At 39.1% G+C, this 5,955-nt stretch overlaps 1 non-coding gene across 1 annotated transcript; it reads right to left on the reverse strand.

Moving 5' to 3' along the window:
- Positions 1-5,389: 5,389 nt before the first annotated feature.
- Positions 5,390-5,462, reverse strand: Trnar-acg (transfer RNA arginine (anticodon ACG)). The gene has a single exon. It is a non-coding gene; the product is annotated as a tRNA-Arg (tRNA).
- Positions 5,463-5,955: the final 493 nt, after the last annotated feature.

A 5,955-nucleotide genomic window follows, 5' to 3' on the forward strand; every position in this document is an offset into this window, starting at 1 on the left:
AGAAATGGCCGCATGATGAACGAAAGTTTGCGTAACTTTTACTTATTTGGTGTACAGTGCACGAATGTTATCGTTGATAACAACGTCATTTTTTGTGAATGAAACGAAATGTTTCGTTTATTTTAATAAACGTTTATGTATATTACTAGCGATGTGGTTGGTCGCACGAACTCTTTTCGTTCATCTTAGAAAAGTTTTCGTATTTATTATCCTCTTATTTTTTCATTCGATCTTTTGAGATCGATGTTTGCCAACACCGATTTTTTAATGAATGACACAGATCGATTTTATTGTGGTATGAAGAAATGGCCACTTGATGAACGAAAGCTATCGTAAATTTTACTAGTTTAGTGTAGATTGCACGAATGTCGTTGTTGAAAACGACATTATTTTTCGTGAATGAAACGAAATGTTTTGTTTATTTTAATAAACATTTGTGTATATTACGAACAATCTCGTTGGTTGCACGAATCTTTTCGTTCATGTAAGAGAATTTTTCGTATTTAATGGCATATTATTTTGACATTGCTCCCGCAGAGAAAAACTAACTTATTCATTCAAAACCAACGAGCAGTACGATGGCTCAACTGAATCCGTACTGCTTCGGATTCTGGATCAAATGGAAGCGAAAGAAGTTTAGGAAATCTTCCTGAAACCGGCGGACACGGCTACGGTTACTAAATAGTCAGACCAAGACCGTCGTGGTGATCAACAATTATCTGACGAATAGCAACAATGACTCCATATTCTATTGAAACTCCTTTGACGTTGACAGTTTGACGAATAGTGCTCGTAAATATTATAAAGACTTTCGTATATAGCAGCGAACAATTCGTTTGCCTAATGAAGCCATTTCGTAATAAGCCAACGAAAGTCGTTTCGTGGTTTTCACTAAACAATCGTAATGAAAAATAAAAGTGTTTCAGTAGAACTACGAACGATTCATTATATGTACGAAAAATTCGTATATTTTATGAAAATTTTCTGTACGAATCTAATTCCTAGCAATTTACGAATATATTCTATCAGTGAACGCTGTTTGACCGAACGCTGTTTTGCCGAACGCTATTTGACCGAACGCTGTTTGGCCGACCGCTTGGCCGCATGCCATATAGCCTAAGCCTATTTGGCCTGATCGCATTTGGCTGAATGCCATTTGGTTGAATGCAATTTGACCGAATGCCATTGGGCCGAATGCCACTGGGCCGAATCCTGTTCGGACTGAGTTCGAAATAATAGAATTACAAGAGAAGTTTCGTCAAAATTCATCCATTCAACCAAGGGTTTTCAAACATTCCGAGAATAGATTAAAACATTATTTTAACGAATTTTTTTATAAATAACGTTATAGCAGTTTGGAAGTAATGCAATTTGATCCTGTACACCCTCTAGTTGTTTTCTTATCCTTCGTGATGTACGATGAATGCAATTGCTTGAAATCCTGAACTGTTACTGATTGAAGCATTGGGTCTTTGAAGTTCTCAATCCCATATTTTAGCGATTCTTCGCATGTTAACCCCAATCGGAGGATTACTCTATCGATTTCAACTGCCTTTGCAGGTACGAAGACGCAACAATCCTCGGTAAAATGCTTGCAGTAAGCTATCGGGTATGCTTGCTCAAGGTCACTCACAGATACTTTCAGTTTATCTCGTCGAACCTTAGGTATATCGGTTGCGGCCGAGCTACACGTTGTCAAATTCCGCGACATCGCGATGACATTTAATACTTTAGTTTTGGTCTGAAAGTACACCGCGAACGAACCTGTGGTTATTCCTCGTATCGAATGGCAATGTGTTTCTCGATCTTGGTTTCGCAACCCGGTTGATCACTTTGAGAAGAGATCGATTTGGTCTCCATTGAATCAGTGAAATTGTTATTCGTTTGAAATACCCCCAAAATAGTTTAAAATGGACACGTATTTGAAAGTGACCCATTTTCAGATGATCTAGCCTTTATTCAGTTCAGATAAATCATGTAATGGTAAACAGAGAGGTATTTGTAGCTTATTGGACTTTTTGCGCAACTTAGAAATATTTCTGAATGAAATATAGCATAGTGTCATCGCATTTTCATAAATCTGATCTTCTCACTTGTATTTGAGTTTAGTTAATTTTTGTACATTGCCGTTGGTACATCCATTGTGTTGACCACTTTCTGGTAGTGCTCAACAATAAAGCTCTGCAAATTTGGGATCGGTGTACTTTTTTGTCCTGAGATCCTAGTGCTCGGTTTTAGAATCTGTTGACTGCCATTTGCTTAGGGATCATCCATAAATGACGTAGCATTTTTTTTAGTGATCTTTAACACCCCCTCCCCCATCGTAGCATTTTGTCACAAACCCCTAAATACCCCCTCCCCCTGGCAATTACGTAGCTTGACGGTAAACCCCCATCCCTCCCTTAACCCCGCAAAAAATTTAAAAATATAAAAAACGATGTTAGTTAGATGTAACGGGTAAAGCTACGTAGTATGACATGACCCCCTGCCCCCCTGTCCGCACACATCATCACAAAAAACAAAACTCCCCCTCCCTCGTATAATGCTACGTCATTTATGGATGATCCCTTATAAAACTCTTATCTTAAAATTTTGTGCAAAAGTTCAAGAACAAAGTCAAATTGCAACGCGATGAAACAAAACAGAGCGAATTAATTCTACACGAAAGAGATGAAAACCCAACATGGTCGGATACGAGGGTTGTGAAGCAATTAAATATCGTTGACCGAAAACGCGTCAGAACATCAAGAAAGCATTCAAAGCAAATCCAGGATTTTCGGCAGCGGTTGTGGTCCACAAAGTTCGCGTTGTTCACAGTACAGTTCGAGGCACACGCATTCGGGAAGGGTTCTTCAAGTATTAGAGCAGTACCGCCTTTACACATGGGCATACTGGGTTAGGGGCCCCGGGATTTTTGGGGCCCCGTATTTAGGATGAATATAAAATTATGCAATAGACTAATTTTCAAAAAATATTTGTTCTTAACTTTTTAGCGTGGGAGTAACAATAGAACTGTAACAGCTCGGAATCGCACATTGCACCGTATCCAATGTGATGTTTAAAGGGCATCAGAGCGACCGGAAATGAGTTTAAACGTCAATCCAACGTTACGATTCAAGTTTCAATTTATTTCTAACACAAAAATCGAACGTTTGGTACACCACGTAAGCTTCTTTGGCAAGCGATCTGCGGATGTGTAAAAATATTCATTCTACGTCATATCTCAGTCTTTAAATGAACAAATCCATATGGAAATGCACAAAAGTGACTTTTTGAGCTCTAACACGGACACACTCTTTGGCCAGATTTGGCATGTTTCATTCTGCCTGGTCAGTCTTCAACTAGCACAAAACCAATAATGTTGTTTTGTAGTGCATCCGCCCTATCTAAAGAAAATTAAGCCGCCATGATTGAAAACAAGAAATCCCAAAAAAAGATTTGAAAATGCCCTGTTGAAATTACATGAACACTATTGCGAGTAGCGGCATAAAAGTGCTACTACAAAATGAAGGAAAAACTAAAAGATTTTGATTCGTATTAGACCAAAGGGAAAAATAACGTGATGATATGGCAGAGAGTTAGTTAGTATTGGGTAATCTTTGCGTGACATAATTTATGAACTTTTAAACTCATTGTTTACGGTCCATTTTACATTGTCGACAACACTCCCGACAGCCGGCTGTCCGAAGTTCAAGTTGTTTTCGATGAAACAATCTCGATAAACGGTTAGCCAGAGTTTAAACGCCTAGAAGATTTACGTATCCTACAGTAAATAAACTATTCAAACATGCACGAAAATATATTCTCAGTCGCATCGCTTGCTTGAAGCGAATCCTGACTAACAACCCACCCACTACCCAATCCGTGGCACTTATGGGATTGTCACTGAGTCGGGGCCTTCCGTTAAGTAAGTACCACATCAACACTTTCTTTCTCATCCCAAGTTACGGTAAAGATGATCGTGGCCCGCAATTGTGGCTCTCAGGCGAAACTCTCGCTTGGACTGGATCAATTGTTATTCCCAAACAATGGTCCTCAAGTAGTCTGGCTGGAAATGAGAGCCATCAGTCTGCAATCTACGAAGTATACCGTGCTTACGCAACGCACTTAGAAATATTTCTGAATAGTTTCAAAACTGCTATTGATGTTTCCATACCCGACCAACATGGTCAACTCTACAGTGAATGGTGAGCACTATCAGTTACTAAGCGCGTTGGATTTCTTTTTAAATGCATCCGACAATAAAATGGTCGATGTTAAGTCAAACCGGACTAAGTCGCATAATATTAAAAAGTGAGATAACAATACTACTGGATAAAGAATTTCTTCGGCTACATTCCCATTTTGTAATTTTTTACAATAAGCATGAATTATGGCCGGTGCCACGCTGGATATTTTGACCTGAAATCGGCGGCGCACACTTGTACTATAAACTCGTTTTTCTCGTTCTCAATACGATGTCACTTAGTGCGGTCTGATTTAACACCGACCAAATAATGTATATAAATTGTGCAACATGCCCGGCTTCCACCAAGTTACAATTGCTGCTTGGATTAACTACCAGAATACACGAATAATCTTTAACGATTTTGTGAACAATTTCACTAGAACGAATGGTCAGTCGTGGCTCCAGTGAAAACCCGATTTTATTAGCCCCCGATTTGGTCTACTTAATTAAATATTAATTAAAGAAAATTCACACTAAATAATCTGAAAGGGTTTTGAGGCACATTCTGGAATCCAAAGAAAAATATGTTAACAGCTTCAGTTTATTAAAAAGAAAAAAATATGTCTCGATTTTGTCAATCTTCCCGTTTTGTAAGCCTAAAATACACCCAAGAGGCTGATAAAAACGTATCTTCACTGTATTATACCAAGATTCAAGAGCCAGTTCACGAATAGTATACATGATTTATAATTTTGTGGACCATTTCGCGGGCCTGCAACGTAAGTCGTGACTATTGTACTAGGATTCATGAACCAGTTCACGAATACATGGATAATGTTTTATGGTTTTGTGAACTACTCCACGAGCGTGAATGGTGATTCGTGACTAATACGCTAGGAATCATGAATCAGTTCACGTATCCATGAATCATATTTCATGATCTTGTATACTATTTCACGAATGTGGATAATGAACACTTTAACACATGACACATTAGAAATCATGTTTTTCCTATATTACGAATTTAATTATTCAAGAGATCAAATAATGGATTCCAAAGGATTCAAGTCTCGTAAAGCTCAGTAACACTTTCCAGAACATTTTTCGTTTTTTCATGAGTGTTAATGATTCCAGGAAATATGTGATTTGGTTCTAAAGTAATAGATATTTCCAGAATGATAATGTTGATAGCAGTAACCAGCAAAAAGAATAATTGCTGCACGATCCTGCCAGGAGTCGAACCTGGAATCTTCTGATCCGTAGTCAGACGCGTTATCCATTGCGCCACAGGACCTCGTTACGCACTTTACTCTCAGTACAATTCATGAGTCTACCCTCGTTGCAGGCTAGCCGAAACAAATGGCAATTTAGGTCGCAGGAGGCGATTTGATACCTGTCAGTAGAAACAGGTAAGGGGAACATGACAAAAAAAATTGTTTCAAACCTGAAGGAAAATAATCTTCCCCTATTGCCACCAATTAACGGTTTCCAGGCAGTGGTGTACTTTTGTGTCATGTTGTTCCTCTTTCGCTCGGTTCGTTCGAGCACCACCCAAACAGCAATGAGAGCGAGCGCTTCCATCGACCAATACCACCATCGCACCGTACCACACAACACAACGGTCGGGATCGTGGGTTCTCACACCGTAAACGCGCGCTCTTCCAACGCGGGATAATGATTTTAGACGCGCCGCTCGTCAACACTCTTGCCTCTGCCAAACTCGCACTGCGCCCGCAAGTGTGTGAAATTATTTTTGAAATGTTGCTAAACACATTTCATTTTATGGT

Source organism: Topomyia yanbarensis, chromosome 2 (genome assembly GCF_030247195.1).
Source record: "Topomyia yanbarensis strain Yona2022 chromosome 2, ASM3024719v1, whole genome shotgun sequence".
NCBI lineage: Eukaryota > Metazoa > Arthropoda > Insecta > Diptera > Culicidae > Topomyia > Topomyia yanbarensis.